Below are 9899 nucleotides of genomic sequence, written 5' to 3'. Positions count from 1 at the left end.
CTCTTGTTGCCCAGGCTGGAGTGCAATGGCACAATCTCACCTCACCGCAGCCTCTGCCTTCCAGGTACAAGCAATTCTCCTGCCTCGGCCTCCTGAATAGATGGGATTACAGGCGTCTACCACAGTATCATGATCTATTAACCATCACTACAGATCCCTGTATGCCACAGCCCCCTGGTTTCCATTCACGCTTTGTTATCTATTTGAATAATTACATCTATCTTTCTCTTGTTAGTTAAGTGGTACCTCCTAGCCTCTGCTGTTTCAGAATCCTATCATCCCTGAATCCTAGGGACTTACCTACCATTATCCCTGGTATACAAAGCATAGACACTGCCAAGCCTCTTAATGAGGCTGGTGCCTTCATCCCCAGCCTTTGTACCACTTTACATTTCTTATTGCTTTAGTAAAAGGAGTGTCGCCTTTTGATTCTCTTGAGAAACACAGTCATCTTCCAGATTTTCAGGTCTTATATGATAGATCCAGTTGAACATTCCTACCTTTCTGAGCCTCTAGACTTCTTCCTTAGCACTCTTCCAAAGCAGTTCTGGCATCTTCACCTGATTTGTTGTAGGCCACAATTTTCCCCCCAACCCCAATTTTAAAGGAGCTATCTCAGTAGCACAGAACTGATTCCAGATGTCTTTCTTGGGGTACTACCTCCTCAGCTGCAGGAGATTGCCCCTATTTCAACAACCTCTCACTTATATTCTGCTCCCCTGGCTCAGCATGCTCATGATTGATTTCTAATATGCTTTTTCAATTCCTGCAGGTACATATGAGTTGGGTCCTATGGTGATTTTTTGGTGAATGATTTTTCTAGTCAAGCTGAGATTTGATTGTTGACCTTATTTATTGGCCTAGAAACCATGTGGGGACATAAGGACATACCTTGAGGAGGATAGCCTCATCTTTTATTTAAATTTTTTTAGTTTTTAATTGGGAGGGGCTGCTACAAAGGTCATTGAAATGTCTTCAAGGCCTTTTTTCCCACTGTCTTGGCTATTAGCACTTTGGCTCCTGTTTACTTTTGCAAATTTCAGTAGCCTGCTTGAATTCCTCTTCTGCAAATGGGCTTTTGTTTTCTCTTCTACATCATGGACAGGCTCCATATTTTCCAAACGTTTACACTCTGCTTCTTCTTTAAATATAAGTTCAGGTTATTTATCTGCCCATGCATATGAGCATAGATTGTTATAAGCAACCTGGCCACATCCTGAAAGCTTAGTTGCTTAGAAATTTCTTCCACCAGAAATACTCTAATAATTACTCTAAAGTTCAAAGTTCTGTGATCCCTCGAGCAGGGCACAATGCAGCAAGGCTCTCTCCTAAAGCATAGCCAAAGTGACCTTTACTCCAGTTCCCAATGAGTTGCTGATCTCCATCTGAGACCACCTCAGCCTGGAGTTCACTGTCCATATCACTATCAGCATTTTGGTCATGACCATTCAACTAGTCTTGAGAAAGTTCCAAACTTTTCCTTATCTTCCTGTTTCCTTCTGAGCCCTCCAAATATGCAAAGTATGCCCATTACCCAATTTTAAAGCTGCATCCACATTTTCAGGTGTCTTTATAGCAGTGCTCCACTTTTAGTACAAATTCTCTGTATTAGTCAGTTCTCATACTGCTATAAAGAAATACAAGAGACTAGGTAATTTATAAAGAAAAGAAGTTTAATTGGATCCTGGTTTTTTAAAGGGAATTTGATCATTAAATGTCATGAGGCAGTATTGTTTGGATTAAGTCTTCTTGGTGTTCTATAACTTTCTTGTACATGAATATTGATGTCTTTCTGTAGAGTTTGAAAGCTCTCTATTATTTCTTTGAATAATTTTTTCTCTCTACTGATCTCTCCCTCTACCTCCTCTTTAAGTTCAACAGCTCTCAGATTTGCTCTTTCTATTTTATAAATCTTATAGGTGTGTTTCACTCTTTTTTATTCCTTTTTCTTCTCAGACTGTTTTTTCAAGCTCACTAATTCTTTCTTCTTCATGATCAAATCTGATGTTGAGAGATTCTGATACACTTTTTAGTTTGCCAATGAACTTTTTCAGCTGCAGAATTTCTGCTTGATTTTAAACTTTACTTTGAGCTCTTTGTTAACTTTATCTGATAGGAATCTGAATTTCTTCTCTGTGCTATCTTAAAGTTCAGAAGTTCATTGAGCTTCCTCAAAATAGTTATTTGGATTATATATCTGAAAAGTTGCACATCTTTCTAACTCCAGGATTGGTCACTGATGCCTTTTTTAGTTCATTTGATGAGGCCATGTTTTCTTGAGTGGTCTTGATGCTTGTGGATGTTCATTGATATCTGGGCATAAAGGAGTTGTAATCTTCACAGTCTTGGCTTGCTTGTACCCAACCTTCTTGAGAAGGCTTTCCAGGCACTTAAAACGAATTGAGTGTAGTGATCTAAGTCTTTGGTCACTGCAGCTGTAACTTCACCATCATTCTCCCTAAGCCTAGTGTTGTGACTCCTGCAGACTTGCAGAGGTATTGCCTTGGTGGTCTTGGATAACTGCTGGGAGAATTATCTGCATTACCAGGAAGAGTCTCTTGTTATCTTTCCCTACTTTTTCCCAAACAGTCTTTCTCTCTGTACCAAGCTGCCTATAGTTGGGACAGGGATTATGCAATTACTCCTGAGTCCACCACTGTTGGGACTGTGATGGGTCACACCTGAAGCCAGCATGGTATTGAGTCATGCTCAAAGCCCATGATGACTATTTCCTGGCTACTGCTGATGTTTTTTTCAAGGCCTCAGATGTTTTTAGTCAACAGGTGATGAGTCCTGCTAGCACTAGGTTTTTCCCTTCAGGACAGTAGATTCCCTTCTGGCCCAGAAATGCTGTCTAGGAACATGCATGGCATCAGGGCTTTATATTGATGAGTGTGCTTGATGCTTTATTTTACTGTGGCTGAGTTGGTACCGAAGTTGCAAGATGAAGTTTTTTTTACTTTTTCTTCTTCTTTACTCAAGCAGAAGGAGTCTTTTCCTGTGGCCATCACAGCTGGAACTGTGCTGGGTCATACCTGAAGCCAGCACAGTTCTGGGTGTCACCTAAGGCCTGTGGTGACTACTGTTTGGCTATTACTGATGTTTATTCAAGGCCCAAGGACTCTTTCGTTAGCAGGTGGTGAATCCTGACAGGGTTGGGTTCTTCTCTTCAGGGCAGCATGTTCTCTTCTATACATATAGAGGTGTCATCTGACAGCTAGGGCCTGGAATAGGGGCCTTCAAGACCCTGTTTGGTGCTTTATTTTATTGTGCTGAGCTGACGTCCAAGTTGCAAGACAAAGTCCTTTGTACAATTCCTTCTTTTTTCCACAAGCAGAAGGGATCTCTCCAGGAGCTGCAAGCTGCATTTCCTGGAGTTGAGAGGTGGAGTGACATAAGCACTCCCTTGGCTGCCACAGCTGGTGTCTTAATAGATTGTGTGTATCCCCTTAAGTCCACTGGCTTCAAGCCCAGCAGAATACCTAGGATTTGCCCAAGAACTGCCGTCCTTGTGGCCTATACTGCCTTTCAAATTGACTCAGAATCCTAGGGCAATTTAGCCTGTAGTGGTGGGGATAGCCAGAACTTAGGTTTCTGCTGCTGAAATGGAGACTTTCTCTCTGGCTAGGGCTTGACTAAATGCTCCCTCCATGAGCTCTGGCTGGATTCAACAATGTGTTGTGTTCAGCTGTGACAGGGAAGCATTGAGTTCCAATGCACAGTCCCACAATCACTTCTTTCTCCCTCACACAAGCTCACAAGTGTTCTCTCTGTTTTGCCAGGGATAGAGGAGGGGTGGTATAGGCAATATAAGACTGTCTTTCCTACCTTCCTTAGTGCCTCTTTCCCTGATATGATGTCAAAACCAGGTACTGATCACTCACCTGATTTTTGTTCTTATGAAGATGATTTCCTGTATGGATAATTGTTCAACTATCCATTTTTGGTGTTTCCGAGGGTGGTGTTCCTGAAGGAGGGGTAATCACTGGAAGGTTTTATTTGGCTGTCTGGCTCTGACTCCTCTCTGGTGCCTTTCCATCTTGTGAGCCATTCACCTTAGGAAGGCTTCACATGCTGTCTAGGTAAAGAGAGACTGCTATGCTATAGCAAGGGGAAGTGGGCCACTTCTTTAATCCTGGAGGGCTTGGGAGAATCTGGGATTCAAGACTCCCAAAATGTTCCCAGTTGAGTCTCAAGATTCCACTTCTTTTCTATAAAACTTCTCTGCAATTTGTCTAATCTCATGATCAAATCCTAATATGATTTTTAGCCTAATTTGTCCTCTGGTTGTAGGAGATAAGGGAAAATTTACATGCTGTCAAAGAGGTCTTACGGTTTTCAGTCATGCCCCTAATTGGTTATTGGCTGACTCAAGACTGCCATTTTTTTTTTCTTCAGCACATTGGTGACACTTAAAAATAACTCACTAAACTCACAGTCCTTGTAATTATCATTGTCATCTTATCTCTCAAGTACTAATGATAGTGCACAAGGTGGCGCATACCCTTCACTCTACATCCCATCTCATCTCACCTTCAGTGAGACATCCGTGTAATTGTGTTACAACAGCATGCTGAGGGGATTCTCACCCCACTTATCACCATACATTAGTTATCTGTTACTTAGAAGCTTAAAAAAATTTGTGTTCCCAAAGTTTCTGTTGGTCAAGAATCCAGGGACAGCTTAGCTGGTGGTTTGGTTTAGAGTCTCTCACAAAGCTGTAATTGAGGTGTTGTCCAGAGTTGCAGTCATCTCAAGACTTGACTCAAGAAGAATCTGCACTGAATTTCGCACACATGATGCTGATATGCCTCAGAAAATCAGCTTTCAGGCTTACTCAGCGATCTCCCCAGGGCAGCATCTGACTTCTCCCCAAACGGAAGTCATGGTCTTTTTATAAAAAGACTTCTAATCTTAGAAGTGACATTCTATCATTTTTGCTGTAAAAATGGAGTCAGTAAGTCCAGCCCACACATAAGGAGAAGGGATTACATATGGCATGAATACCAGGAGGTGTAATCACTGGGGTCTGTCTTGCCACAACCTACAATGGTGTCCTTTTGCCATCTTGCTGGCATGTGATCCAGTTTCAGAATCCCATCCTTAGGCTCTGCTTTCTGCACTCCTTCTGGTATCACTTTCCTACTTTGAGCTCTTTCAGAAGCAGGTATTGAGACAAAAATTATATTTCTAGTAATTCCACTAAAAAGCAAAATGGGATCCCAATAGGGCCATGGGGAAGGCGATACAAGGAAGAAAATAGTGCCAATAAGAGTGCATTAAAAAATTATGATAAAACGTATATAGTAAATTTTATAATTTTTACAATTTTTAACAGCTTTGCTAGTTTGGTGGCATTAAGTACATTTATGTTGTTGTGAAACCATCACACCACCCATCTTTAAAAATTTTTTCCCCAAACTGAAATTTCCTATTAAACACTAATCCTGAATTCTTCCCTCTCCCTACCCCCTGGTGACTACCATTCTACTTTTTGTCTCTATGAATTTGACTACTCTAGGTACCTCATATAAATGGAATCATAGAGTATTTGTACTTTTATGAATGGCTATTTCACTTAGCATGATGACATTAACATGTCACTTAGACATTATGTTAATTGAAATAAGCCATCCATGCCATAGTATGTGTCAGAATTTCCTCACTTTTTAAGGCTGAAAAATATTTTACCGTATGTACACACCACATTTTGTTTATCCATCTGATATGGTTTGGATCTATGTCCCCACCTACATCTCATGTTGAGTTGTAGTCCCCAGTGTTGGAGATAGGGCCTGGTGGGTGGTGATTCGATCACGATGGTGGTCCTTCATGAATGATTTAGCACCATATTCTTGGTGCTGTTCTCATGATAGTGAGTTATTGCAAGGTCTCATTGTTTAAAAGTGTGCAGCACCTCCCCCCACCCCCTGCTTCTGCTTCCACCGTGTGAGATGACTTGCCCTCCTTTTGTCTTCTGCTATGATTCCAAGTTTCCTGAGCCTCCCCAGAAGCTCAACAGATGCCAGTATCATGCTTCCTGTATAACATGTATAGCCTGTGGAACTATGAGCCAATTAAACCTCTTTTCTTTATAAATTACCCAGTCTCAGGTGTTTCTTTATAGCAAAGCAAGAACGGACTAATACACCATCCACTCCTCAGTTAACATTTGGGCTGTTTCTACCTTCTGGCTATTGTGAACAATGCTGTTATAAACATGGGTGTAAGAGTGCATTTTAAAACTGGCTACCAAAGTGGGCAACTAGAATTTAATTCCATGGAAAACTCTGTGGCCTTGTCTATTTTACAGAGACTTCTACCAGTCACTTGTGGAGGGCTGCTTGGTGGGGTATAAATTTCTGAGGACTTCCAGACTGCTTCAATAGGAGCAGGCAGATCAATCTTCTATAGTTCTTGCACTGATGGCAGCAGTTACAAGAACCTTTCATATAACTTGTACTCACAGCCATTGGTTTTAGATTCAAGATTTTTCTCCTTAATTACATCTTAATACACAGCTTCTCAATTGTGCCTTAATGAGCAGCTTCTCAATTATTCTTCCTCCTTCCAGTCTCTGTTCTCCTCATACTATCCTCCACAGTGCTGCCAAAGGCATTTTTTTTTCCTTTTGTGAGACAAGGTCTTGCTTTTTTGCCCAAGCTGGAGAGCAGTAGCACAATCCTGGCTCACTGCAGCCTCTAACTCTTTGCTCAAGAGTCTCCTACCTCAGCCTTCCAAGTAGCTGGGAGTAGAGGCATGTACCACCATGCCTGGCTATTTTTTTTTCTTCTTGTAGAGAATAGTTATTACTATGTTGCCCAGGCTGAAAAGTAATGTTTTTCTGAAACACAGATTTGAGCATGCTTTTCGAGGAAAAAGGCTCAGATTTGAGCCTTTCCTTGAAAACCTTCTGTAACTACCCCTGGTCTGTAAAACTAAGTCCTTCCCTCTCTTCATTGTTTGGTCCAGCCACACTTCTCTCCCACTCTTTTCATATACACCATCACAGACCATACTCTTTCACCAACTTGAACTTTCCTCATGCTATTACATAGGCTCTTAATATTCTTTCTCCACTTAGCAAAACCTGATGCACCCATCGAGGCACAACTCAAGATGATTTCCTTCGCTGAATTTTTCTCTAATCTCTCCTAGGCAGGACTAATTTTTTCCTCTATTTATTGGTTGATTGCTCCTCTGATGTAATAGCTATTATACTCCATTTTAATTACCTTCATATCTATGTCCCTAGATATCAAGCTGCTTGAGTCATTTTTGTGTCTTCAATACCATGTATGTTACTAAGTAAATGTTAGTTGACTGAGTGATTAGTTAAGAGACTATCAAAGCTCATCAAAAAAAAAAAAAAAAAAAAAAAAAAAAAAAAAAAAAAAAAAAAAAAAAAAAAAAAAGAGAACAAGCTTTATATTCTTGCCAGTCCTCCAATGAGTGGTCATCTGGCTTATGAATGATGTTAGAGAGAAATAAGTGAAAGAACTAAAATTCTTTTGAAATTATTGTGTAGGCCAATGTCAAATTTCACCACTAGAGAGAACCCTAGTGTTACAACATTTAATAGGAAACTGAAGGTGTATATAGGATTTAAAAAGTTTTCAGAAGCTTGTACCAACAGCAATATAAAGGCTTCCTTGTGAATATGTAGGAGCTGATGGTTATCACTTGAAAATTATCAGGGAACATTAACTCTGTATGTCTCGTAGTGCATATTCCAGGTAATGCTATAAAGGACTTCTGCATGTACCTTTTGTGTTAGTATGGGGCATTTATATTGTATAGACATACTTTATTTTATTAGTGTTTGGGTGATAGCCTAGAATGTAACTATTCTCGTTCTCAGGTAAAAATATGAAAAACTTAAGTCTTCTCATTATTCAGGCAAAAGCTTTAAAAACTACAGTTTTCCTTGAAGGCTGGACTCCTACAATGTGGATCTGGAATTAGGTAAACATTGTTGAAGTCCATAAACTGCCCCATGCAATGACTGTCTAGGGAAGCACAATGACAGGCATTGGAAAGAAAGATTTTGCTTTGTGTTTAGAACAAAACAGTGTGGCAAAAACAGCAGGACTCAGAGACAGTTCACAGTCTATTCACAGAGTTTACAGGACCTAATAGGATTCAAATATGGTCTTGAAGCTGGCAACAACTTTGAATGGGTATAGAGTGATGTGGATAGTCACCAGTACTGGCTAATATGTTTGAGTAAATATTAACAGGAAGGAAAAAAAGTTCCTGCCTTTGTGATAAAATTAGAGTGAATTTTGCAGTGAGCTACAACATAACAAGACATTCAAAATGGCTTGAGGAACTGAGCTTTATTGGAACAAAGAGTGTGGACACTGTTTACAACAAAACATTTCTGGGAAAACTTGGAATTCCCAAGACCTGAAGACTCCTCCAAGTTCTCAGTGTTAGTAAGGTTAATTTGGGGGCAGAACAGGAGCATGCTTTAGCTGCTATCAGGAAGTAGAAGAGCAGAGAAGAGCTGGGCGTGGAGGTTCCAGCTCAAAATTGGGAAGATGGAGAAAAGCCATCCCAAGTCCAGCATGAATAGGTTTTATAGCACCCATCCCCTCTATTTGCAGGAAGCAGGCCCCTAAAGGGAAGCATAGGATGCCCAACTCATGAGAATTAGACTCTCATGAGAGTCCTTTGATATCATGTGAAAACCATGATGGGAGAGAGAGACTGAGGGTGCAGCTCACCTTCCTGGCCAATGTTAAATCAGGAAACCTGTTTAGATCAAAAAATGACATTCCATTTTTTGGTCTCCCAAGGTCAGCCAAAATTTGCTGACATGCAGGGGCCCCTGTCTGATCTAGCAGGAGCCCAGAGCTATGGGAGTCCAGCTGGAGAAGAAGAGTCTGCAACTAGGAAGGGACTTCCTGTTGTGTGTCTGGGGTTTGGTAAGACACCATTTTGTATGTAGAGGAAAGGAAGAAAGTCATATCCCAAGAGGGTACTTAACCTTAGTCCTAATTCTAGGAGAACTAAGAGGGGCTGGGGCAGAAAGTCAAAGGGTCAGGGTAGAAAGATTGGATGCCACAAAGTATTACTGGGGCTCATTTTCCCCTTAGACACTTCTTGGAGGAAAAAATCCATGGGACATATTAGTAAGAAAGTATATAATTATTCCTGTTTTATGTGAAGATTGTAATTAAAAACAGTTTTGTTGTTTAATACAGCTTTCTAGGAAGTGTGGATCCTGGTAAATGATGACTCCCCTTACCCCCCTTTTATTCTGCTGAATCCCTAGGTGGCTTAGTTATAAAGCCAGGAACTATGAGCTGCTGATAGTCAAATCATCCTGACCAATTGAAGAAGAATTTGAACTTCCTTTGGCAATCCAGGAGAGAAGAGATTTGTGCCAAGGAGGTAGGATAAATGAGGGTTTGAGACTGGGTTAACTTGATTCAGGTTAACCTGAATCGTCAATAAACTCATGAATGAGGAGTTTTGTTTCTTTGGAGTAAAATGGCAATGTTTCATGTCTAGGCCTGTGGAAGAGACATAGTGTATAAGAATATAAAGGTCCACAGATAGAGGCAACTATGAAAATGAGAGCATCTTGCACTGACCTTGTATGTCTCAAGGATGTGGAGTTGAGTGATTCATGCCAACCTTAATCTAGCTCTGAAAGGGAGGCTGATCCTGGGTGACACTGGGTTACATAAGAACAATTTTGGTGAAATGGTTAGGTCAGATGCCAGATATGGTCCACTGCAGAGTGAATCAGAAGTCAGAATATGGCCGGGCACGGTGGCTCAAGCCTATAATCCCAGCACTTTGGGAGGCCGAGGCGGGTGGATCACGAGGTCAAGAGATCGAGACCATCCTGGTCAACATGGTGAAACCCCGTCTCTACTAAAAATACA

General features: G+C 40.9%; 1 pseudogene; it reads right to left on the bottom strand.

Annotated features, from left to right (window-relative positions):
- The window catches only part of LOC108294337, a 7707-nt pseudogene extending 3247 nt beyond the window's left edge, over nucleotides 1-4460 (bottom strand).
- Between the last annotated feature and the right edge of the window lie 5439 nt (nucleotides 4461-9899).

Source organism: Cebus imitator, unplaced genomic scaffold, assembly GCF_001604975.1.
Source record: "Cebus imitator isolate Cc_AM_T3 unplaced genomic scaffold, Cebus_imitator-1.0 Scaffold575, whole genome shotgun sequence".
Lineage (NCBI taxonomy): Eukaryota > Metazoa > Chordata > Mammalia > Primates > Cebidae > Cebus > Cebus imitator.
Note: the sequence above shows the minus strand (reverse complement) of the source record. Positions and strands in the feature narration are given on the sequence as shown.